This window comes from Solea senegalensis, linkage group LG3, assembly GCF_019176455.1.
Source record: "Solea senegalensis isolate Sse05_10M linkage group LG3, IFAPA_SoseM_1, whole genome shotgun sequence".
In the NCBI taxonomy this organism is placed as follows: domain Eukaryota; kingdom Metazoa; phylum Chordata; class Actinopteri; order Pleuronectiformes; family Soleidae; genus Solea; species Solea senegalensis.
Genome location: NC_058023.1, coordinates 14,446,092 through 14,473,037, shown reverse-complemented (window position 1 = coordinate 14,473,037; position 26,946 = coordinate 14,446,092). Strand labels below are relative to the sequence as shown.

General features: G+C 39.7%; 1 protein-coding gene across 33 annotated transcripts in view; it reads right to left on the bottom strand.

Annotated features, from left to right (window-relative positions):
- Positions 1–26,946, bottom strand: part of LOC122766725 (receptor-type tyrosine-protein phosphatase delta-like) — a 315,856-nt gene that overhangs the window by 133,481 nt on the left and 155,429 nt on the right. For all 33 annotated transcript variants that reach the window (XM_044021823.1, XM_044021830.1, XM_044021826.1 and 30 more), the window contains exon 8: positions 5,496–5,533. The gene's annotated coding sequence lies outside the window, so the exon portion shown is untranslated. The remainder of the gene's footprint in view (positions 1–5,495; positions 5,534–26,946) is intronic.

Sequence of the window (26,946 nt, the reverse complement as noted above, 5' to 3'; positions counted from 1 at the left end):
TGTGATTCATTTCATTCATGCTAATTTCTGCCTATTCCTCCATCCATCCACCAAACTCCCTTTTCTGACTGTTACCACATGGGGGATACTTCTGCCACTCAAGTGAGAACACATGACAATTATCATTGATTCATGCACCATAAAAGCAGAGCGGAATGAGACAGGCTCTTACAAAACGTGCCTTGCCAAAATACTGTCAGAGACGGAGGTTTGATGGCTTACTCGACCGTGGCCTCCGCATCATGTTGTCTTCACCAGCTGTTGTTTGACACAAAGGAATTCTTCACGCAGTGTGCAAAGACACAGCTATCAACTTAAGAGGTTTGACAGCACCACGCGATGGGGCTTTTTTTTTGTCTACCGTATTACTACAGTCAAGCATCCGCAAATGGCGGAAGACAAAACAACAGCATCAAATTATTAAGAAGGAGAACATCTGAAAGCAGAGTCAGGACCCTGCTGGTGTCTTATAGTGTCACATTTGAGATTGATGCAGTAAAATGTTGTTGTACTGCTTAATGTGCAGTGTTGTGCTAGTTACTGAAAAATAGTAACTAGTAACAGTTACTAGCTACTGTAAAAAAGTAGCTCAGTAACTTAAACCAAAAAGTAATGCATTACTGCGAAAGTAACTTTTTAGTTTTTATCTGTAAAATTTTACCATTGGACTCCTGGAATAATAGCCTGCTATTGCTAAAAGAGATCCAAATAAACAATTAAACATACCGTGCTATTGTTTTATTAAGTTGTGCCTGGCTATGGGTCCGTCTTTTGAACTCCAACCGCTGCTGCTTGGGTGTAGTGGGTGTGTACTCTCTGCTGTGACTCTCAGTTGTTGTAAAACACTAACGTGTTGTTAAGGCGTTACTAATAACGCGTTACTACCCGACACTGTTTATGTGTGTTTGTAAAATGCAACATAAACATTTTTTATGTCCTAATACGACAAGATTGCAATGGAATCAAGGCCTAGAAAAGTGCACCGACCTACAGTCCTGTGAAGCTGTGAAAAAACTACCTGTTGTTGATTTGTCCTAATTACAAGAGAATTCAAAAGTGTATACCTCTCATCCTGCCAAAAGCCATTTATATGGCTTACTATGTTGAGCAATTACTTATAATGGCAAGTGATAAAATGATATACTGTTCTGCCAAACAAAAACAGTTTGGAAGAAAACATAGGTATACAATTTCATGGCATTATGGATCCACAATGCCAAACAAAGCTTTCAGACCAGAGTTGTTGCAATTGATTGCAAACCATTTTTTTGTTTGTTTTTTAAACCAATTTCACATTGTATGTATGCCCTTTGAGAATTTACTCCAAAAAGCAGAGCATCCTTGCAAGTGCACTCTCCTTGAACGTCATCCAGCATATTTGAGACATGGGGCATTTAGATGTTAACAGTCAAAACCATTGTCTGCTAATGTAGACTGTAAAATCCAATGTACAATACGATGCTCGCTGCTGGGCTTGTTGATGCCGATTGTGAGACCAAGGCTTAGCTCACAACACTTAGTAGATCATCGTAATTAAAACATAAATTGGAGGTATTGAGCTGCGCGCAGTTGCCGGTGCAGGCTCGAGGGAAGCATTGATTCATGCATGCACTTTGCAACAACTGCTCTGCTGTGCACATAGTAAAATATAGAAGCCTTGCAAATAAAATCAATGGCAAACAAGCTCTTCAAATTGTAGATGGTGAATTACAATCAAGCGACAAACGCTAGACGTATGGGTATGGGCACATGGGAAAAATGCGAGCTTTACCATGAATGCAGAACAAGATATAGTACATTTAAGTTATGCGTTGCTGCACAAAGCTCTTAAGAACACTGATTGATTTAGATGGTATTTGTTTTTAGTCTATTGAGTCTGTTGCACAAAAACATCCACTGCACAACAAATAGCCGACCTTATCTCACACTATCTGAAGCCATATGGTTTGTGCTATATTTCTTTGTCAAGCATAACTTGTACACAAAAACTGAACATATAAGAATAATTTGAAATTTACTCACAAATTTCCATGTAAGACATAAGACAAAAGAGATTTTAGACACTACAGTAACCCGAATGAAAGGACATAGTTTTTTTTTTTCACTTTATCTTACTGTTACTTTTCAAGCAGACATCATTTACCTATAACACAGGGTAGATGAGTCCCACTTAAGCAAGTCAAGAACAATAAAGCTGGTTGCACATTAAGATGTGTATCTCAAGTATAAATAGGCCAAAGTCTGATGACTGGTAATGGAAGGATCAAGGTTTTGAGAATTTGCAGCACAATCACAATGTAATCTTTATTACATACCAGGTGTGTTTATAGTGAACAATAAAACAAATACTCTGATACAGTTATGATAATACTATGATTTACACACCTGCAAAAGTGAAAGGTGTGTAAAGTAAGTCATGTAAATATTACCCACCCAGCTTGTGAAATTGAAAACTTGAAATTGAGAACTTTGGTTTCTGCTTTTCTACTTTTATCTTGGACTGCAGTGGCATATGGGTCTGCGCGGGAGGCTACCTTAGGAAAAATCCAGCCAGAGTTGCAAAAACCTGGATACTGTCTGTCCTCAATTCAAGTTAAAGACTTGCTTCCAAACACACAGCAGTGTTCTGTTTTTTCCTTTTAACTATTATAGCGTGACTAAAGAACAGAAGCACATTATCTGCAGAAGTGCCATGTGTTGTAGCTGAAGGAATGTTACCTCAAATGTCTCTGGGCATGCACCTGAACCCACTGCTCCATTTAAGTGCCTCGAAATAAGTTACTGATTAAAGTAACAACTCTGCCCTGTATGAACAGTCCATGAAAAATACAGATTATATATTAGACATGGACTGCCAGATTCACATAGGGAAAAGAGAGGGGACAGTACTGAATGGTCAAATGTAAAAGAGTGGAGGACAAAGTGAGGAGTGGACCAGATGAGCACATGTGTAAAGGCAACTATGGCAGAAAACACGGTTTTGAGAAAGAGAGCGCTGGGTGTTCAGCAAATAATACAGAAAATTGGGGAGTGGTAGGGAAGGGGAGATCACAAGGGAAGAGTGAAAGGAGAATGAGTGGGTAGAAAGGAGGGAGGTAAAATTGGAGAACAGCAGAGGAAAGAGGTGGAGGAAGAGTGCTTCCTTCCAGTTGTATTTTGTATCCTTAAAGCAGCTTTCATCCACCCTCACATCAACAGCCTAGGTCCAGAAACCCCTCCTCCAAACTACACACACTCACACACAGACACACTCAACAGGCAACAAAATTGTCCTTTGAGAGTAATCACTAGTCTACATGTTGGCATCATACAAAGCATTATTTAGGCATTTTGTTGCTATGGGGAACTGCCTCAAAAAAGGAATATAGAAAACCTAAAGAGGTTTCTTTTTAATTGTTGTCAACATGAGCCTCACAAGTCAGCCGAATATTGAAGCCTTTCAAGCTTGTGAGATGAAGCCAAAATTAAATTACTTGTTTTTCTTTGGTTCTACAGGAAATCAAAGGGCCACTCGCACAGAAACCTTTGTGAACATCACCGGAAAAGACAAAAATGAACATGAAAGCCTACTTAAATATTGATTAAATATACTTACTCTATTACCATGGTATTATAGAGTAAATACAAATGTTACCAAAAACATTAAGTATGCAGATGCGCAGTGATGCTTGAGTAAAGCTACACAATTACATACACACAGCCTGAATAAATGCTGGGAGCAGAGAGGAGACAAAGGAATTAAAGACACGCTGTCTAACAGAGTATGACATGTCCAAGGCCTATCACTAATTATGCCCCAACTGCTGCAAACTGCTCCCCTACTATGATACACTGAAACAAAAGAGAAGGCTACAGATACCACCTCTTAAGTATGTTAATCAAAAGTAAGGTGTCAGGATAATAATGATAATCACTAAAAACTGCACGAAAACAATGTAAACCTTACTCATCACCGAATGACTTTATCCTCAGAACTGCACATGGAAAAAAAATGAATATACAGAAGAAGGATTTTTGTAGCACTTGTTAGTTCACACAGCAAGAACCCTGAGTCACAACATCCAACATGTGGTGAAGTAAACTGATCAAAATGATCATATTATATAAATTATCTATGGGCAGTTTCTATGATAATTGGATAAAGCAAATACATTTGTAAACATCTGTTTAGCCAGACGTAATTATCTAAACATTAAACTGAAACAGAAGAGTTAATAGATCTATATCGTGTTTCCTTGTTTCGAGTGGAAAATGTGATTAGGTAGAGCCTGATAAGTTCAGTTTGCTGAACCCAGCACTTGCTTGCAGTTGATTCATAGAAATGTTGTGTTCAACTTGGAATTTTACCAATAGCTAGATCCCACACTAAATGTCTTAAAATTGTATTTGCTTGGCCAGATAAGACAGGTTTATGAGTGGGACATTAATCTCTCGTCAAACCCAACTGTGTAATTTAGGCTTTCGGAGATTGTTTGGCAAGCGAATCCCCATTTTTCACATTACTATCAGTATCACTAGGTATAATTATCCTTATAAGATTGTGTTTTTATTGGTGCACTTATTATATTTCTGTGGGAAAAAAATACTTGGTGTCAAATCTTAACCATAATTGTCCTTGACCAATTTGGCAATGGTTGGACAAGATGTAACATCTGGCTCAAACGATTTGGAAGTACAAGATGTTGCATATTATCACATCACATCACATTCAGTGGCAGCTCTCTCTTACTCCTGTATTTTGCACAGATCAGACTCCTTGTTTCAAAGACAAACAAATCACATTGCAAAACATCTTTTAATTTAATCATTTCAATAGGTTAGTCTGATTTACAGATCAAGATTACGCTTTTTTTAATGAATTAATAACTCTGGTTTACTGACGGAAACAGTCCATGTACCCAATATGTACCATGTACCAAACCCAGGCACTGTAATAGACCAACATCAAAATCCCCACAGTGCAGCTATTGCACACTGCCTTTGAATATTCGATTCTAGCTAAATTACCACCATGCATAACACAAACCGAAGGAGATCGTGTTCATTTTGCAAACACGCTGTACACACAAACACACAGAAAACACCCACATGGATTTATGTTGATATCAAATGACCCTCATGCCCACTTAGATTTGTGGCACCCCTCTAGTATTTCTACAATGCACAATTGTATGGGTAAAGGGGATGATGGGTGAGGCTGAGATGTTGTGGCATGCCATTTATCTCTGTCAGACGTGGTTGAACACAAGTTCTTATTGGCTGGGCAGGATTCGTGATTGCTAAAGCGGCTCCCCATTCTCTGAGACCATGCTAATTAAACAGTGGGAAGAAAAGAGCCAGAGACCTTCTCTCTCTCCCCTCCGTGGCTCCATTCTGCTGCAACCGGCATGAACACAGACTAAGCAGAAATGGAATTCCAACTTTAAATGCCATCACCCATCTTTGCATTTGACGAGACCATCATTCTAACACCAGCTCTGACTGCAAACGCTTACCTCTCAGCACTCAAGCAACCGTCCCAACAGTTCAAGAGCTGCAAGACAAAAAAACAAAAACATGTGAGATTACAGTTTATCAATGCTGTCATAAAGGTCGTCACCATAAGTAGCTTGATGTCATTTGAGGTTCAAGAAACGTGTGAATATAGCAGCCGGTTCATTTTGTTGAGGAATGATTTTAATCACCGTTATCTGCAGTCCAGGGCTGAGTACTAATTCAGTACCGCTATTGCTTTTTATTGTGTAAAGGGCAAACATTTATTACCCACTGATTACATTTGGCAGACACATGTGTCTGACACTTAAGCCTTTATAATTTTCCCACCTGCTACCAAAACCCCTTCCTCACCATTGATATTTAATCAGAGTTTCAATGTGGTATATTTCCTATGATTCCATGGGGGTATACAAAAGTAGTTGTAAGAACAAAGTGGAAGTTGAGGGTGGGGGTAGCTTGGTGCTAATTAAAATGTGGGCAACACTTAAAAGGTCAGAGATTGATAGAAAAAGCGGGAAAGGAAGCATGAGAATGCTGATTGCATACATCAGGCACTCAACATATTGTAGACTAATAACACGTTCCCTTTTAGAAGTAGAAGCAGGAGAGATGAGAGAAAGAATTAGTCGTGTGGCTGATAAACAGCATAGCTCCCTGCCCTGGTTCCCTCCCCTCTTTTTTCCAGCTTGGAGATAAAATTCAGGCTTGGAAATGGTTGCCAGCACAATTGATTCTGGCAGAGGAATATGACTGCAGTGAGTATGAGGGCTAAGTATCTGAATAGCTGCTGTCAAAATGCTGAAGGGGAATTTATTTTCTAGTTTATATGCACGCTATATCGTGGCGTTACCGAGACTAAATGGCTACAGTTTGATGTACAGTACGCTGCCATTTCACTGGCATGTAATCATGCGGCTTTTCAGGCACAGGCTTAGGGGTACTGTGCCCATTTTCCGTGAACGCAGTGAAAGCGTATAGTCATGGATATGACAAATCCTTTTTTTTTGTTTTTTTTTAAGCGTTTTGAAATATAAAATAATCTTTGAGCCATTGTTGAAATCACCATGACCTTATTTTAGCGCTTCAAGTCAACTTGTTACGTGTGAAAACTGGCATTAAACAAATCTGATCTTGTTGAGCATAAAATATCTATTGAATTGATGCCAGTGTACAATGATAGAGAGCAAAACACAGAGAGATTTACAGAAGGTTGGGAGAGAGGGAACTGGTAGCTCCATTGTGTCTGATCCAACCCCTCACTTAATGAAGCTTCTTAACCAGTGGGGAATACAGAGCAAGATTAATAGGTACACTCTAACAATCAGCATGCAGCAAGAAAGCCACCTGTCTGAGGTCCTACCATCCTTTGTAGATTTATAGCTAATAATGGGACATGAATGTAGCCATGCAGGTACTGTCAGAACCTCCCAGGGTCACTTGGTTGGAGATACAAAGAAAAAAGAAATCAATCAGTTGGCTCGTTTTGTGCCGAACATTGTGAGAGACTGTGGAGATGCAGAAAATAAAATAAAATAAAAACGAAAACACTGAAAATTGCTCGAGACGGTATGTTTTTCTTTTTCCTGAAAGAGACAATCAATCACGTTTAATGGTGCCCAGGCTTGTCTTTACTTTGTAGATTTTAAACAGTTTGTGTGGCAGACAGTACTGCGAGTCATTCAGCAGTATGGTGTAAGGTAGTATACTTAAGGGTTCTAATTGGATGGTTTATGGAAATAATGTGCTGCTCAGTTTACATTGTGTATACATTTCATTCTCAAACACTCCACAGAGAGCTCAGCGGAGTTTAATGTGTGTAATAAGTGCTGATAGCACCTTACAGGTATCTAGATTATGTTTTAAATGTCCTCAGCCAATGCAACTAGTGCATGTAACACATGGACAGTAGACATGTTGACCTTCTTAAACACCATCTGTTGCACAGTATCACCACAGCAAACTAGGATTAGCCAGTGAGGCTGAAAAAGTCACATTATGTGACAGTCTCAGTGTTCTACTTCTGTTTAGACGACATAACACAGTATTTCTGCACAGGTGTCACCTGTCATGGCTTTTGTAATTAATTAAATGGTGAGACTTGATGGGCAAAAAGGCTACTGTAGATCACGATGAAAGGGAGAATGATAGCACTGGTGATGTTTGACATTTAATTTCTATCTGTGACAGTCAATCAAGCAGGCACAGAAAGTGATATTATCCTGTTGTGTGTAAACATAGTCTGGGGATATCAAACCTTATGTACAGTGATGATGTGCTGCCTCCCTAAATAACCATGGTGATGACAGGCTTTGGCTTTCCATTTATTCCGACACTGATAACACCCTCTTTTTTTATCTTGCCAATGCCCCTTTTCCCATTCATCTTTGATTGTTTCAACATCTTCCCCCTTTTCAGGGTGGGGAACCTTTGTTTTTCTGTACACTGTGGTGTCATGGTCACTGTCCTCTAAGTCCACTCACCCCCACCCATTCTCTCTTTGATCCCTGTCTTTTTTTCCATTTCCAAATTCTCTGTCCATTGCCCTCCTGACAGCAACCCATCAACCTGTGTGCAATTTAAAAAGCCCTTCAACAGCTGCCATTCCACGGGGCTGGCTATCAGTCCAGCTGCCAAAGCCCAGACAGGGACTCTGCCTCAGCACGCAACTTTGAACGTCAGGTTGGTTCCCCCAGTTTCAAATGGACTGAAGGTGAAAGACTCTATTTATTGAAGATTGTTTGAGCTGAAGACAAGGTGACTGAGGGGGCATTTCAAGGCAGCATTGCCACCTCCTTCCTGGTTTGCTACAGCAAACATCTGGCATGCAGCGTTGAGGCCTGCAGACAAATGGTTTGAGTTTATGAGGGTTGATTAATATGATTTTAATAACACCAGCATGAAGCAATGTGTTGGACTACATTTGTAAACAGCATGAGGCTTTAAGAAAAAAAAAAAAAATGAAAGGCTCTTTGGAGAATGTATGGGTGGAATATTTGTGGCTCTGTCGAGATTTATTACTTGCCTCTCTGAAAAGCTGCGTGCATGTGTGTCTGCTCGCCTGGCTGCATGTGGACATTGCATACATTGCTTGTGTGTGTTGCCTGAAACAATGAAGTGAAAACAGCTCAGGCTTGAGGCTGGGCAGCCTGCTGCTGTGCACTTCTCTCCACCATATGTCTTTGTCAAAAATATTTGCTGTGTGCCGAATGAGGGATGAAATCAATCCAAGTGCTGTTTTCCCAGTTTCTTCTTCTTGAAGGCAGCAAAAAAAATGTGTACTGATACTTGCCAGATCAGTCCACATTGTCAACTGTAACAACTGGCCACCAGTGACATACACAGACAGACCATCTGGTCTCCAGTGTCCAGTAGTCATTTAGGGAAAGAATGGAATGGCTGCAGCCTTTCTCTTGTGTCAATTAGCAACTGGAAGAGATGGATGTCAGAACTGCTGTGGTGTTATGGACCTATCAAAGATGTGTGCTATGTGCCAGTTGGGAAATGTGTCGAAGGGGTCCACAGGCACCAGTGCAGTAAAATATTTTACTTAGAATGAACAGATGGACTTGCTTGCCTTCATTTTCCTCAGTTTCACCCACTCAGCTGGACCTCTGGCACACTATATCTGCACTGCCTGGAGATAAAGTCAACAGTGCAGTAGGGTTGTGTCAGTGCTCTTGGTATAACACAGTCCAGTCTAGTAATAAAAACTCTTTAAAAGTTTTATTTAGTGTTGCGTTTTCAAAATGCCATATAATTATGCATATTCCCTTTAATGGCCTGATGTAAATATTAACAGTCATCGAAATAGGTGCCGCAAATGCAGAGGTCTCTCTGGTAAAAGGCCATTTCAGCTGAATTATGTAAGTACTGCATAGATGAAGGAGTGACACTATTTTCAACTAGTGCCTCTGGACTGACGACAGCCATTGTGTTCTGTTGCTGTCCGCCCAAGCTTTTAGTCCATTGTGTAGCAGCATCATTTTGCCCAGGGCACCAACTACATGAAAAAAAGGGTCACACTGTGATATACCTGGGGGATGGACGCATGTTTTGCATGGACTAGGTAGGAAAATTGTTGGGTCCATTAACCTAAGAGAGGGCTGCTGCTTTCCAAGCTGAAAAATTGCCCAAAGCAAGCTGGCATTAAGGGGAGGCATCTTCCTTGATCCCATTCACCAGAGAAAGTTAATGGAGTTTAAGTGGGTAGTCCGAAGAGTTAAATTAAATCTGATGCCAATGGAAAGGCTTTGATGTAGGAAAGATTAAGCAATTGCTGTAGTTTCATGTGCAATCCCCGAAGACAACTAGCCTCAGCTTACATGCTGGTGAGCGTTAGGAAGTCAGCACGCCTTTTCATTTTATTTTATTTAGAGTCAAAGTTCTTGCCTGTTCCATGTCTTCACTGAAACCATGCAAACAATTCCTGTTCACATTTTCAAGAACACAAGAACGTCAAAAAAGTTATGTGCATCAGATCTTTCCTCCACTCGTCTCTGAAGCTCTAACAGCTTCTCTTTAGCGGGCAATGTAAGAGAAGTCATGGATCTCTGGTGGGATTTATCAGTTAATGGTAGACTTGTCCTTCCTGTGCCCTTCTCTAATAGCCAAGCATCATTAGTAAGAGGGTTAAGAGAGGGCCCAGCCATCCATATGTTTCAATAATTACCTTGCACTTCTGACAAGGCACATACAGAGAGGCTCAGCTTATATCACAGCAATACAGATCAAATGGATGGTGAGAGATCTCTCATCTTCCTGGGGTTTTTTTTTGGACGATATTTAAAGCGGCCGAAGGTGAAAGGTAGAAATATTCAGCGTTTATCACATGGAAGGAGCTGTGGGGCAATCATCAGCCTTAGTTGCAGAGGCAGCAGTCTTTGCACTGTGAGTGACACATTATTTCTCTGTAACTCCCAGCCACTCCCATCCTAACTCCCCAAATCACAACCCTCAATCTATTTTCTGCCTGGCTAGTCTTATGAAACAGCATATATTCTGTCAGATTACTCCCACCATATTCCCATACTGTTAAGTGTTTGTGGCTGTTGGAGGAGCAGATTTGAAGATGAGGGCCAAAACAATGCACAATGTGTGAGCTGATCAGCACCTTGGAGATTTAGCCATGCACCTTTGTGCCCAAAATTTTAAATTCATGGCTCCCTGATCCTGTGATGTGGTGAATATATTTGGAATCATGTTTAAGATCTCAGCGGAATGTTATTACATCTGCATTTTATTACAAGGATAATTGTGCACTCTTTAAAATGTTTTATCAGATATCTTTAAGGTTATATAGTTGGAATGAATAACCGTGGATTAGAATGTATGCATATGTTTATTAAGATATCCCATTGTTCACACTTGAATGTTTCTTTAATGTTCTTTGATTAAATATTGAGTTTGAGTGGACCAATAGTTTGAAGCGCAACATTAATATATTCTTTGTCAGATTAAACATTTTCTGTCAGTATCTTTTAGAAGAAAAATTACTTTCCAGCAAGTGTATGGACTATAACAACTCCGAAGATTATGCAGCAGTGAAAATTTCATTTGCAGGGAAATTACCTTAATGTCACAATTCATTATCGGCCCGAGCTGATGTTGTGCATACAAATGGCTGCATGAGAGACAATAGCTAATAAAAATGCACATAAAAAGAAAAGTAGATCATTGCAACCAATCAGAACAAACGGGGCAAAAAACTACTTTTATGTGCTACCAAGAAGAAATCACCTCACAACAGGACACCACTTCACTTGACCCATGTTAAATATATTTACAGGTAGATGTGTATTCCTTTTTTGCCACTCAATGGGGAAAAAAAGCTGTAAATGCAACAATTACACATCATATAATCCATCTAAACCATAGGGCTAATATGCTGAATATTTTAGCGGCAGGAAAAATACGTCTTGACCATTTGTTAATCTACTTTGCAACTTTTTCCTCCTGCTGTTTTGGTGTTAGCATAGTACTGTAGAGTACAGATAAAAGTACCCAGAGTGTCACACTCCCAGGTTAACAAATCATGGCCAAAGTCGAATTCATCTTCAGCTTTTCTACCTGAATGTATAACGTTACAAAACGGCATTTTTACACATTGAACAGGAAACTACTTTTGCTGGGTTATACTTTTTTTTTTGTAAATCAAGCTCTGAATTCCAGTCACACTGACAGTTCTGGACCTTTACATTAAACGTGCTGGAGCATAAAAGAGAAAATGGCAAATGCTATGGTTCAAAAATTAAGTTTTCCACTCATGGTCCATGTAGCAGCACGAGCCAGCTGATGTAACTCTCCTCCATGCAGCGGTATTAAAATAAACTGCATATATTTAATGACCATTAAATGATATCAGTTTGAATAAGACAGCATAATAATAATACAGTTGGTTATCACCATCATTGTACTCCAAATGTGAGCAATGTTACCTGTGCCACCCCCCAAAAAGATATGGAATTCATCTGGATGCATCTCAGTGTGGTCATGTCTGTCTTCCGTGTGAATGTAGCACAAATTTGTTTCTTGATGCATTCACTCAATCCCCATCCTACCTGCTCTTCCATGAATGAAAATCTCCCAGCAGCATGCCACAAAAGAAGTTACTTTGCCATTTGGATCAAGAATCTCCCCAGACAAATCAGCAATTAGAGCCTAAGCTGCCTTGTAAAATCAATTAGGAATTTCAGGTACAACACTTGCTGGCACCTCTTTAAAACTGCCATGAAAGAGATACTAATAAGCAGTGCTTGGTCACAGAATGTCAATAAAATCTCTACTCTTTCAAAGAGGAGCTATATGTTTGGAAAAGTTTGGAAAGCAGCAAGTTGCAACAGTGTAGGTAAAATGATGCCGAGGATATACAGTATTATATTCTCATTTATTTTGATTAAACTTAAGTGTTTGTGGTGGCTATATGTAACTGTATTTTCTAATACATCATCAGATATTTGTTGCACCCTTTTCTTCTGGCATTTTACCGTTCACTTTGATGTGGTGAACTTAGTAAACCTTAAACCTTAGTAAACCTAAGTATTTTGACAGAGAGATAGAGAGATAGACTCAGGTGATAATTATATACGAGCAGTTCTCTATAATCAACCACTTTCTCTTGATGCAGTCATTTTATCCTGTATTACATTATTGACAATTATGTGCTTTTGAATACACTTAAAAAACCCAGCTAAAAAGGTTTTGTCCAGGAATCTGATTTTACTTTGTAAGCTCTCCAGTGTAAAACTCATCAGAATGAGCCATTTATCCCCCCACACCCCCCATGAAAGCTGCTTCTTCAGTTATCAGCATGATTATTAATGAGATAGACATTTTCAATTATCTATTTCCTGCCGTTACTTGGCTCTTTGAGTGCAAGGCAAACGCACAGCTGTTAGTTTTGACAGGGTAGGAAGATGGGTGATAGCGAACAAAGAGGGCAGCATCTGCCGCTTTGAAAGATGATGTGTTATTTTCCATTAATATCTTTGTGTACAGGCAAACCACCTCCACAGCAGATTTCCTCCAGGTGTATCTAATATAGTTGGACATGACAGTATGTACCCGTATTAGTTAAGTTATGCAGGCTGACATGGTTTGTTTCTTCATGGAACTGAACAGTTGGTGCAGGAGCCGATGCCACGGAAATAAATGACTGTTTGATGCTGTCCAATTCCCCTATGCTTAGAAGTGCCATACAGTATATAAGCACCTGTATACTGTATATAAGCATCACTGCAAAACTTTTGACTATATAACAGTACTCTCCCTGGGGTGTGTGACAGATGCTAACTTCAATGTACTTCACTTGCTGCCTTCCTAACATCCCTGCACATGTAGTGACTTTACGCAAATGCAACCATTCACAACAGCTTTTCAGAGTTGTTTAATGTCTTGCAAATTCGTTTTCGGTGACAAAATGGGTCATATGAAGGCATGGGGCTTTTCAACAAGGTCAGCGGGTCTCTTTTGGCTTATGGCCTATTCAGCTGGGAGCTGCAATTAGACTGTGAAACCATGTATCATTCCAAGTTAGTCACCAGCTTCAGTTGCTCACTAGTACTATACATCACCCACAGTTACACCACATGTAGAGTGTTTGTAAGGCCACAGTCTTGCCACAGGGGAGTCATTAGTTCATATATAAATATGAGCAATTGATGCTGCAGGTTTCACCTTGCCTGCCTGAGAACATGGTAGCTTTGGAATGACAAAGACAGGTCATGTAGATTAGTTCCTGCAAATGCCTCTGGTTAATGTTACAATGAGAAGAGAGGCCATATGGAGACATGTGGATAACCTACATTGCAAAGACTTTTTTTTTTAAATAAACAGCAACTGTGCTGTTTTCTCAAAATAAATGTAAATAGAATTAGACAGCTTTTTTTTTCCACATGACTGTGTGGCCTGCTTTGCCTGGCTGCAGTTGTTACTGTGCTCCAATGAAAGTGTGGCACCGTTCTCATGTGGTTTTGCTTTTCTATAGTATTTGTGAGAGAAGGCATTGCCTGCTGTGGTAGTTTCATGCTGGGATGAGTAGAGCACATGCAGTTCAGCAAATGCTGTTGTACATTCTCACTTTTTCACATCACAGGAGATGCAACAACTCATTCTTCCTCACTGGGCCAGGGTGAGTCAAAGATGCAAATGTGGGCATTCAAGCATGGAACCCCTGACCTCAGAAGGCAAGTCAGAAATTATAGAACAGCCAGCAGTTTTCTATTTAGTAAAATAATGTGAAATATGCATTGGTTCATTTTTATATAAATATATATTTTTTACAGTAAAAAAATCCCCATGGTGCATTAAAAAATGAAAAAAACATCAGTAAGGGTGACATATTTACTCCCACTTTCCATGCAGACATTCCAGACAAGATTATATCTGCTATGCTGATTTTTGGAGATTCACAGTAGTCCACAGTAGTTCTGAGAATAAATACAAGTTTAAATTCTAACTGTAACATTGTTTACAGGTGTGCAACAAAACAAAGACACATCATGCCAGTCACCAAATGTTCCAGACAGTATATTTGAGGGGAATGTGAAAGGGGTATAGCCGTAAAATTGTGTGTGACAAGCAGTACAATGACACACTTCTTTTCAACTGCATTGCTGTGCTGCCTTCATTTCAGTCTGCGGGAATTACTCATGGCATCACTGTACACTTTGTGAAAAATAAAAGTAGTTTGTTCATATTTTGTGAGCCTTCTAGCATTGTAGAATGTGTATTATATACAGTGGAATACAATTCACCCTAAATAAGCAATACAAACAATGATTAGATTTATTTTCTAATATATATATATATATATAAAACTATGAAGTTACCTGAATATCAACACTGTGAGAGCACCACTGCGGGAAATTTACTCGGCACAAATTATATTTAGCTGCAAAAGCGAAGAGCAAGAAAATGCTCCATCAGCTCCCATAAGCATTTCAAAACAGTCAATAGTGTTGAGGAAATACTGTGTCACACAGCTGGGCAGATATTCAGCGGTCCTTGTGTTAGGTGCTTCTGGGGTAAGGGAAAAAAAAAAAAACAATAGTCTGAGCTTTTGCAGTCCAAGCCCTGAGCCATCCGAGTGGAACGTGCCGAAAAATAATTAGCACAATAATGTGGTGAAAAAGGAAATGCAACATGAGGAAATCAACTGTTAAGAAACATCTGAGGCTGCAACAAGCTGTGCCTATAAGCATATGCTCCTCTGGTGATTTCAACAATGCTCAACTTTCAGTCCATGCGCGAGAACAAGCATCTATTTATAGCTAGACCCAGTCATTCAACTTCAAGGAATGCTTAAGATGGGCTACGGCTTTGCTGTTGCACTCAAGGCTTCCATACAGTACATAAGTATCCACACATGCATTTATAAATATATAGCCGACTGGCACGCAGTGGAGGCGTCGACTGAAAGACCTCTCGTTCACTTTGAATGGAGTGGCATCAAGCCTTGTTGAACTGAATTATGTGCCTCAGAAGTTGAGAAGTGTTCAACTTTCCAAGCAGCCGTGCAAGCATCAGCCAATCGACAATAAATTATGCAAATATTCCAACACAGGTGCTGCCCAATCAAATCATGTTTAATGCCTTTAGCTCAAACAGTACACAGCCCAAATTGAGCTTTCAGACAAGGTATCTACTACTTTAGCAACATTAGAAACTCTTGCGACACAGTCGCTCTGCTAACCTGTGATGATCACATCCAGCACCGGCTATCAATTGTTAAAACTATGGGTACATGTTTTAGCTTGTGGTACAGCTGAAATCCACACTCCACTGTACTGCACCATGTAACACATTTCCATCATAATTGTAAGAGTCAATGTTGACTCTAAATTTTGCTTGACCCGAAGTCATACTGGACTGAATTGTGGCGATGAATTGTAAAATACACAGTGCCATGTGCTGCTCGCACACACTTAATCTTCAGCTGTTTGTTCGGTGCCATTTTTAAGACCACATCGGTGGTTCACCAACACTTCATGTAATATGCAGTTCATAACAGTAAGTTGTAATTATCTGTACCTATAGTCTACCCACACAGTCTATGCTGCTGGGGCTTACCGCTGTATCTTGCGTGAATTGGGGGCATTTATACATAAAATGAAGGTGTAATTAAAATGGGTCTGCCGCTTAAGGGGCTGAAGGTGATTATGCTCATTTGCATTGTGGAACAATATTTTTTTTTTTTTATGCTGCATGTCTCCACAATTATGACTGAATGTGAGACACATTTTAGGCACCCATCATTTTCAATATGTCAAACAAAACCCAAATTTGAGGTTGATGAGGAAAAGTGTCTCTCCCAAGAACTTACCGCATCTATGTTGGAGGTGTTTGCAGATTTTTCTTTTTTCTTCGCCAAAGTGAATTACAACTACCTTGTTCAACATGAAATTAGATGTTGTTAGTAGTGAAACAACATTCTGCTGAGAATCTGAGGAATCACCGAAACTGGAACTCCAAAAATAAATATTAGTATTCAGCTCATTTTTCACTGGCACAACATTATCTAATTTGCTCCATTGGGCTTGTTTTGAAGCAAATGGGGGACTATTATATGGGCTGCAGACCAAGGAGAAAGTCATTACTTCTCACATTATCACTGGAAATGCGTGGGGAGAAACTGAGCTCCGTCGCTTCATCCTAGTGGCAGGCTAAAACCTCGGCGTCTCGTCCAGGTTGTAAATGAACCCCTCTCGGCTGATACACCATTGCGTCCTAAGCCATCCCTGATATTTGGTGAAGGGATGTCATGACTGTTCCAGCTGTCACTGGCACAGCTGTTTGCTTTCCCCTTGAGTGAGCAGAGCTGCCTTCACCCTGCGGCTTGATGGCGTGTGCATGTATGGGTAAGAGTGTGTCCAAGCGCAAGCTTGCAGGGATACTGACAAGGTGCACTAGCAAAATGGCTTATTCTAGGATAAAGGAACACAAACAACTGTACATCATCAGCCACAAGCTAAGAGGCAGCATCACTGCATGTTTCCCAACTATGTTTTTTCTACTCAAGATTTAAACTTTTAAAGGAATACTTCACCAATTTGAATTTAGCTTTGTAATACTACAAATAGTAATGAAAAATTGTCCTTCCAAACCTCAGTTTCCACTGAGTTGAGAAATATCTCCATTCTTTTTGTTGTAACATGTCCACCAGTGACACTTGGTCCGATGATTGAAACTGCAACGTTAATTCCGCACTTTTTAGACCCACAAGTGTCACTGGTGTAGTATTCCTTTGAACCTTTTTTCTAGTAAAGTGGTGGCTCTAACAGATGGACATGAAGTGACAGTCGAGTGATCTCTATATATGAGCAGAAAAGTTATACACAGTATCTCGGCTTTATGTCCTAAGACACTTTCTGAAGAACTGGAGTTAAAACGGCTGTTGACGCATGCACTGGTCACATAATGGATGCCATTTCCCCTTTGGCATGGACAGGCATTAACTTTATCAAAACACTCTTCTCCACATATGCCTCTGTACCTCTTGATGTCTAGGTGTCCAAAGTGCTAAAAGGGGCATATTGATTGCAAACTGAAACAGTCAGATATGATTAATAGACACTTGCTAAATCAAATTCAGAGATTAATCGGCCAGCGGCGTTGTCATTAGGGCTTTGTGATGGGTGAATTAATATGGTGATTAAATGAGAGGTTGCTACTATGTCACCGTGTCAGCTGTGACAAGCTGACCCTGGATCAGCTGGCAGTGAAGTAAAAGACACTTCATCATCTTGTACCTATACAGTGTCTCTGACCTTTGCCATATACATTATCAGGGGTTTTCTTTCCACTTGAACACTTGTATAGTCTTTTCCTCACATGACTAAAGGCTGCTTGTACTGGCTTTGTGCTTCTTGATGCTAAATTTAATAGGAAAAAGGAATCCCTAGATAAAATTGAAAAAAAATAACACAGCAATTCTATTGGATCCAACACAGCAGAATGTGAAAAGACTATGAACTGTATTCTGCATCTATATCGGTAGAGCTAATAAAAGTATTCTTGGCTGGCAGGAAAATGCAAATGCTGACAAAATCAGTGCACCCTGCTGCCAAATCCACAGACACTAGCGAGCAGATTTGGCTCATTTTGCGAACACGCAATTCATACACACACACACACACACACACACACACACACACTCTTTCACATAGAGACAAATCTGTGATACAGTGTGTCCCTGTGACCCTTATGCTCCATATGGTCAAGATGAGGGCAGAGAAAATAAGCACACAGCTCTGTGGTTGACTGCAGCTTGGCAGCTAGCAAAGCCCCGAGGTCCGTGGTGTTGAAGCAACACAGTGATGGTTGGTACAACCCTCTTTTCCGTACCAGTGCTCACATCCTGCTTCATATACTGTGGTGTACTGTATAAACATGGTGGTTGCAAGGGGACAAAAGTATAGCCTTTCTTTTTTTTTCTTGTTTGGGCTTAAATGAAGTAGATTTTATGTATCATAAAAGAAGCAAAGCAAACATACATAAATCATGTACGTACTCACTGTATGATTATAGATCTCCAACAGATTGCTGCGTTGACTATACGATTATCTTGCAGAAGAGGAAGACCAGGTGAATTAGCAAATCAAATTACAAATGTTCTTTTCAAGAATAGAGATGTGTAGTCCACAACATAAGGATTGCTTAACCTAAATTATGTATGTAAATTGTATATATACGGTATATATATATGGTACTGAGCCAAGCAGGAAAAAAAAACATTTTATTTCTCTGTTTCAGACAGCTGTGTCCAAAATGTCTGCTGCCATTTCAGATCAATGGTGGTGAGTTTCACTTTCATATAAGTTTGTGCCTTCAAGAAATTGCAAATTCAGCAACAAAATGTCTTTCAAAAAATGTAGTTGTCCCTGTCACACACATTGCTGGACACTGCTTTTCTCAAAATGACCTTCTAACAAAGACAAAACTCTTGTGAAAATCATGATCTGGCTGAACGAACTGGTTGAACTGTTTTTGAAAAAATCACAACAAAATCTATGGCTCAAAATGTACATTTATCTCCCAGTCACTGCATGCTTTCACTATAACAGGCTTGCTGAGTAAACGATGTCCCTTTGCAATTACCCTACCTGCAAGTATTTAGAGACATTGCATGCATGCCATGTTAATATATTTTTTGCAACCACATGTAATTAAAAGGTCTGCTGGCTAACTTAAAGTTCCCTGATGGAATTTTCTTTGTTAGACTTATTATGGGGCTCAGTGGTAGAGTGAATGGCAACACTTTTGTTTAAAGCAGCAGTATAAATACGGATCATTCACATGTTTGCTTTTGTCAAAACACATACAATTGGTAGCAACACCTTTATAACTTTATATAACCTGCACCAGAGACAGTGCCACAGAAACGTTTTACTGTGTTACAGTTTTTCCAGTGGAGGCCGCACAGGGTATTTATCACAAATTACTTTAGTAGATGGAGGCATGCCCCAATACAGAGATCATCAGTCACGAAACAGGCCACAGGTTGACCTCTAGATGTTTTGATGTGTGAAATAATGTTACTGTGACACAATAGTCTATAATATATGGGCAAATGTGGCCATATCTTCCAAATGGTTTCCTAATTTGAGTGGACAGGTCCACCAATGGGTCACCCTTCGCATAGTCATGCATTTGACCAGGAATAAAACTGGAATCAATTTCGCCTGGTCTCTCTATGGGGCCTTTTGAATAGCCTTGTGTATGCCCGAGGGAGCACTTACTCTACTTCTGCTGACCTCTTTGTCCTTCTCTCCTATGTGCATATTGCTCTCATTGAAATGATAACTGCTTTTCAATCTGTGGTCAAAACAACTGGGCCACTTTTCAAAACCCCAATGGCTTTCCAGCACTTAATCACAGTTTACCACAGAAATCAATTTTAGGCACTTATCAATTTGGGTCAAGGATTGGGAATTGTCAGAAACCAAACTGAGTGTTGCCTGAGGACTATTCCTGTGACATCTCTGATAGTCGACCACCCAACTCTTCCTGTATACTTATTTAGGAAGTTGGTGGTAGGATACACAGCTTCCCTTATAATCGTCCTCATAGCACAGTTTCTGTGGCTCTTGGAAGGAAGCATTGAAACCACCAAGTGCAGCAAAGGTGGACACACTTCACACCAATAAATGGATTCCCCTAGTCCAATTGAATGGCATAGTCCAACTACAACCATAGGTTGACTGTGAATGGAAACTTGCTGTTTGTTTTCATACGAGTGCAAAGTTCAGCTTTGTATGTAACAGAAGAAACAAATGGAAACAAATGCAATCTTTTTCAAAGTTTCTGTCATATGAAATTGTAATTCAATTACTGTACCACCAAGGAGGCCTGGAATCTGTTGCAGAATGGCTTGTTACGACTCACTGCTTTGGGTAATGATGTTTTCTTTGCTCGGGAAATGAAATATAATATCATTAAATAGAGATATGCAGAATGAAGTGTTGGCAGATCCATCTTTGGTGCCAGCTCAATCTGTTTGTGGGTGCTGAGAAGCTCCCCAATGATAGATACAGCTCATCATTGAAACATCCCTCTTATGGAAATGTGGGGATTTGGCTCAACTGATATTTAAGAGATTAATGTTTGCCAATGTGTTGAAGAAGAACAAAGACAGGCAATTAAGGGAATATCCCGGAGAATCCTGGACGGTCTATGATTTGTTTTTTAACATGGCGTCCTTTTAAATCAATAGATTTATATCAGATCAAGTTAAAAACCATCCTCGTTAGCCCATGTGCACACGTTTTACTTAGTTTGCACCTGTCCAATTTAAAAATGTTTCTCGAACCGAGCTTTCAGCTGTGATTCTGTGATTGAAACCACTGGAATTAGACAGCTAGGACCTTTGCAAATGGTACCACTGCTTTTAGCTCTAAACAGCAGTTAAATGGGACAGAGGAGGGAGAAAATGAAGAAGAGATGCAATAGAGAAAAGCTTTGATGTTGTCATGCATGATAGTGCAGAAGGGATCCTGAGGCTTCTGTCAAGTGTGTTGTTTTAGTGAGTGCTGCAGAAACAAGAATACTGATGGCTATTGGTACTAGGTGGGGATGGGCACTGAGAATTGGAAAACTCTCTGACATCCTTTATCCTGGTTGACACTCCAAATACTTCAGACACGTGTGTCAGTTTTTGTTCTACAACTGTGGCAGTATGCCCATTTAATTAATTTACTTTGGTGGTGGGCAGACTGCCATTGGGAACAGGCCTATGGGAAGGGGCATAGAAGCAATTAAAAGCATTAAAAGCATTAAAAGCATAAATATCACAAAGTACCTTGAGTACCTATCGGAAAGTTTGAGAAGTGGTTGCATGAGGTATTCACACATTTCTGTGAACCAGCCTCTGACCTCGACACTTACTCTCACTGATAACATGGCTGTCAGCGTGGCCAGAGGGATAAACAGATTTTAGCCACTTGACAAAAGGCTCATATGATACAAACTATGCCTGCTTATGTCTAACATACAGTATTTCCTGAATATGTTTGCCACTTTCTTTTCTGACTGGGAACTAAAGTTTGTAAAGCCCTGTCTCCCCACACCAAGTCATGGCACACGCAGGAGTTGTTAATCCACTGCTGCCTCCATTACTATGTTCAAATGTGATATCATGTAACTTCAGTTATTGAAATCCCTTGTTCGTATTTACCTAAATAACCCAAACTGTATTCTAATTACATTTCAAAAGGGTGATATGATGTTCCTAAAAGTCAAAGCAAAGCCGATGCGATAGCTTGGCAACGACTGTGAATTCTAAATACCTAACAGGAATTTTCACCTGAGCTTTGGACTGCAGAGCTATACAACATGGGGGTCTTTTATCCTAAACCATAATCTATGGCTCACGCAAGCAGGCACTTAGGCAAAGGTGACAGATGTTCCCCTAAATCAGACCAAGGAAATAAATAAATAAGTGCAAAGTGCAACAAATGAGTTGCGTCCATTCCATGTGGTGGACATCTGTGCTGTCGTCTGCCTCTCGCTGTGTCTTGGGTCCCTTTGTTTTAGCACCAAGGACGGATTTAGTTCTTAATCGTCTGCTTTTGAATTGAGGAAAAAACAAACGTGCATGTGTGTCAAATGAAGTTACAGTGACTCGATGAAATTTGCTGTATGTTATTAAGACAGACATGTAAAAGTAATAATTCATGGCGAGTTGTTTCAAAAAGCACAATTTAAGATTAAGAGGTATAGGTTATAGATATATATACTGTATAGTATATGTATACTATTAATTCCATTGATGAACAAATTTGACTTAAATGATTTATTCTGCATCTAATATGGATTGACTTCTATATTCCAATCCTTTTTTTCATAATGTAAAAAACTATTAATGGATTATTGTGAATTGCACTTACAAGTCCTGCACATTTGCCCCAACACAGGCCAGAGGCATAGTGTAATCAGGGAATCCACATTTGTGATGCAAAGAATACCCTATGTTTTGGAAAATGGGATGTAGTGCATTCTCATCAACTCCCTGGAATGAAAAATGAAAAATTATAGCTGTGGTATTTGCTAGAATAATATGCTCGCCAGGTGAATAATCACAGTGCCTGTAAGTGACAAACCCGTGTGCTGTTCCATAAAAAAGATGGAAACGGTAGAGAAGAAAATTATTTTCTCTTTGGAGGGGTGTTCTGCTGTTACTATTCTAAAATATAAGGCTAGTGCTTACACATATAAATTCAACCTAAAGCTCTTTGGCACTATCTACTGTTCCAAATCTCAAAAGGGCTTTAGATTCATCACAACTGTGATGACATGCATCCCTTAACAGACACTTACTGTTTGATAAATGCAATCCACTAAATGTGTAATATACAGCGGTTGGCATAGGTTAGATACAGAGTATTCTGCTGGAGTAACCCACAAATTACCCTCTAAATCCAACCATGTTTTTCTCCTTGAAGCAACAAATAAAAAATAAATGAATACAATGCAGATATACCAAGGGCCAACGATTATGTTAATAGTTGTAGAACTTTGGTCACCAAATTATCTGTATTATTAATTAAGTGTATTATTACACTTTTACGTACTGCACAGCTCGCATTCCCATGGCTTTCTTGCTCTATAATACTCTGTCATTAATGTTTCAATGCTTGTTTATTATTCTGCTCATATAATAGATGTCTCTCCAGTAATTGGAAATTCAACTCTACATCCTTCCAGGGGTGATGTCAAAACATTTACACCTTGACTTGCAAATCCGATAAGAGCAGATTTATAGAGATAGTGATCTCATCTCTGACTGTTATTCACAGATCTCCTCTGACAGTCACGTTTGACGAGGCTATGACCTTCAGAGTGACTCTTTGCAATGGAATGAAACCAGTTAGCTTGAATTAGTGAGCCACATCCAAAGCCTCAATAATGGACTCCTACCAACCTGTGATTACGTCAGAACAACAGATTGATAGGAAAGCCATATTGGGTCATGTCTTTGAAATGCCACAAAGGAACTGCAGAAAAGGGGAATGGATTACATCCTCTTTGAAACGTGTGATTCCACAGCACTAACCTCAGTCCTAAACTGGTGGATGATTTCTGATATCTCCTTTGAAAATGAAAAAAAGGGCAACTCTATGTCATGCCAATAAGGCCTAAGAAATCGAGTGAGTCCAAACGAGCAGTAATGCGCTTGGTGGGGTCCATTTCTTAAACTAGATAAAGTATTGTTGCAGTAAAAAGAAAGAAGAAAAGCCTTGTTTCTCATTTTCTGGAGGTTCCTTTCAGCTATGTCTGCCTTATCTTCCATCCACAGCCAACTGTGTAGTCCAACACTGCCTTGATACGACAAGTGTGAGATAAACTTGACAGATCAACTTTTCGATAGTCACCAAGCCAATAAACAACTGGAGCCTCTAATCTGATAATCCACCAATGAAATATTAGGCACGGGGAGTATTATTGTGTTGTCACTCTTGCTTATGGGGTCACATGGGCTTTAGCTGCCAGGGTTAGACGTCCCTCGGCAAATCCGAGGAAGGTGTCACATCTCAGCAGGTGAGGTGTGGAGATAAGACGGAGTGGGGGATATGAAATGGACAAACTGCAATTATCACAGGCATTAATGAGGAACCAAACAACTCCACAGAGAGTGGCAGGATGGCTTTGTGATTAGAGACATGTCGTTTAACTGAAAGGTCACAGGTTTGATTCAAAGAACAGTCAGCGTGTGTCAGTCAACAGTGTGTGTCACTCAACAGCTGTTTAAAGGGAAATACCCTCAGGCTTAGTATTAAACTTGCATATGTTCTTTTTTAATATGTTTTTTTTTTTTTTTTAATTAGACTTTGTAAAACACATAGCACCCTTACTACCAGTGGGTTTCAAACTTAAATTATAGAAACTGTTGATAATCTAAATCTCTCATTTATACTGTGAATGACAAAAACACAGTGCGCATTGTCTTCTACTCTTTTCAGCACAGGAAGCAATCCTGCGTCTCTGTACATTTCTGAACCTGATATTAACCACACAGGCAGCTCTTGCATATGCTCACTGCTATCTCCCAAGGATAGCCAGAGAGTTGGAGTAATCCAAACATTCTTCAAACTGCAATTTATTTTCCCCGAGTTGTAATTATAGTCTATTAAAATGCAAATGATGTCAATGGCTGAGCAGTGCTAATCACTCAATGTCTGTTTACGGGCAGTACAGCCACGTTGGAGAGACTCACACAGTGGAGACTGAGATGAACGCAGATCCTCTATCTGTGAAGAATCCAATAAAGAAGAGCCGTCTTTCAGTGCGTAGTATGCATTTTTCTCTCGGGATATGAAAACTCTCTGACCACATAATCATAAATAAGTTCATAATTATTCTCAGATTTCAGATGTTTGCACACTTGGAAATCCTATGTCTACATCATGTACAGACCATAGATCTGCTTTAAAATTCTGCACTAATGAGTCAAATTTATCAAACACTGACATTTATATACCTCGTTTAGTAATACATGTGTAACTGGTATGTATACTTTTATATATAACCCTGGTTTTCTGGTGTGACAGTCACGTGCTGTGTGCTCTCACCATCTACTGCAACGTGACTCGACTGCTGAGGCTGCCACGAACAAAATCCAACCAGCGATTTGCTGTTTCCTTTTAGTTGTATCAACAGCATAATCACTGGTAAATCCACTCTGATACAAATTCTGTTTTAATAAGACTGGTTAGTTTAAGTCACTCAGTCTTGTACAAAATACATGATATGGCCACAATTTGAAAAAACAAATTACAGACCATAGAAATGACATGTTGCAACTCATTTTTTGATTCATTTGATCACGTCTTTGTCAACATCGGAGATTGCTTGTCGCAATACGAGTCATGAGTCACTGGTGACATTCAAATTGTACAGATTTTCCGCTGTGTCGAGGTCCACCGCAAACTATTTCGTGTTTAGTGTTTTATTCATGAGTGCATATACCCACGGGTAGAATATGTTCATGCATGGGTAGTACACATGGGTCATGTGAGAGAAAGCTGTGCAAGAGCTGCACTTGTGGAATAATGAATGTGATGAGCATGTATTACATCTGCGTTTTATGCAACCTATTGCACGTTTCGATATAATTTCACACGCCGCATATTCATCCTGTGGCTGATGTTTACACGTGTGTGTGTTCTGTGCTGCTGTGACGTTTGCTATGCATTACATTAGGCCTTGTGGGGATTAAAGCTTATCTATAGTTCTGTTAACCATATGCCATGACAACAACTTCATGCTCCCCTTATCAGAGCTGCTGACACGACATGGTGGTATTAATAATTGTAACCTCTGAAAATGTTAACAGAGATGAAACAGCGATGCAGATTAACAGTGCAGATCTTCCACTGAAACTCTATGAAAAAAACTCTGCTGTACGGCGTTAAATCGTTTTCAGTATTCACTCAAATTCTGTTTTGATGGACATTACTTTGAAAAAAGAGATATAATGGGAGCACGCTTTGACAATGTGACACAAGTTTGAATGGAAATGCTGCGAAAGGAGCACGCTAACGTAACGCCACATGCACGTGAAGCAAACAAACTGTTGCCATCGACACTCAGCAAATTGAAAACAAGCTGGCCATAATAGTAAAGTACTTCTGTAATCACATGTGAGAGGATTTGTGAGAATATAAATAGCACTTTCATTAGATCAATACTGTCATCCCCCTTTCGTCAGCTCACATTAAGAGCACAAGCAGGGTAATAATGGAGGACTAGTTGGACACACTCTGTAGCATTCTGTTTGATCATAAGGGGTGGTGTCCCCTTGGGCGCAGTCTCCAGCCTGCTGCTGATAAATTCATCTTTCTGACTGTTCCCGTGGGAGCTTGCCAATGAGTGAGGGACATTGACTTTTCATTAAGGAGGAGATCGCTGCATTGGAAAGTGAATTTGTTTTGGGCTTAAGAACATAAGAAGTGTTTGCATGTCAGCCGGAAGGCTACAGAAAAATGCCAATACACTGAAAGCTGATGGAATAGTGTAGTTGAATAATAACATTTGCCTGTTCCCTCCAGTGAAATACACAAAGGTGTCAAGATATAACATGCAAAGTTGAGGACTCTTTTTTTTTTTTATTGGCTCAAGGGTGCTATAGTTTTGCTTAACAGTACTGCTTGTGTAGCCTAGTTTGAATGCACAAAGTGAATATAGCATCTGTGCATGAAAGGGTTACTGCATCTTTTCCTCTTGACAGGCTTTTTTTTAAAAAAAACAGCCACACCATCCAACGCTAAAGCGAAATCTATGGACTATATTTCACCGCCTAAATTCAGTGTTCAGTGTTCAGAAAAAATATCAAGGGTCGCTCTCCACCACAGTACCTTCCACCTATGCAAGGTTTTACGCTTGCTGTAAATTCCATCAAGGTGAGCTAAAGTGTTTACCCCATTAATTTATTTCAGCTAAAGCCAGGGCGCTGACCCA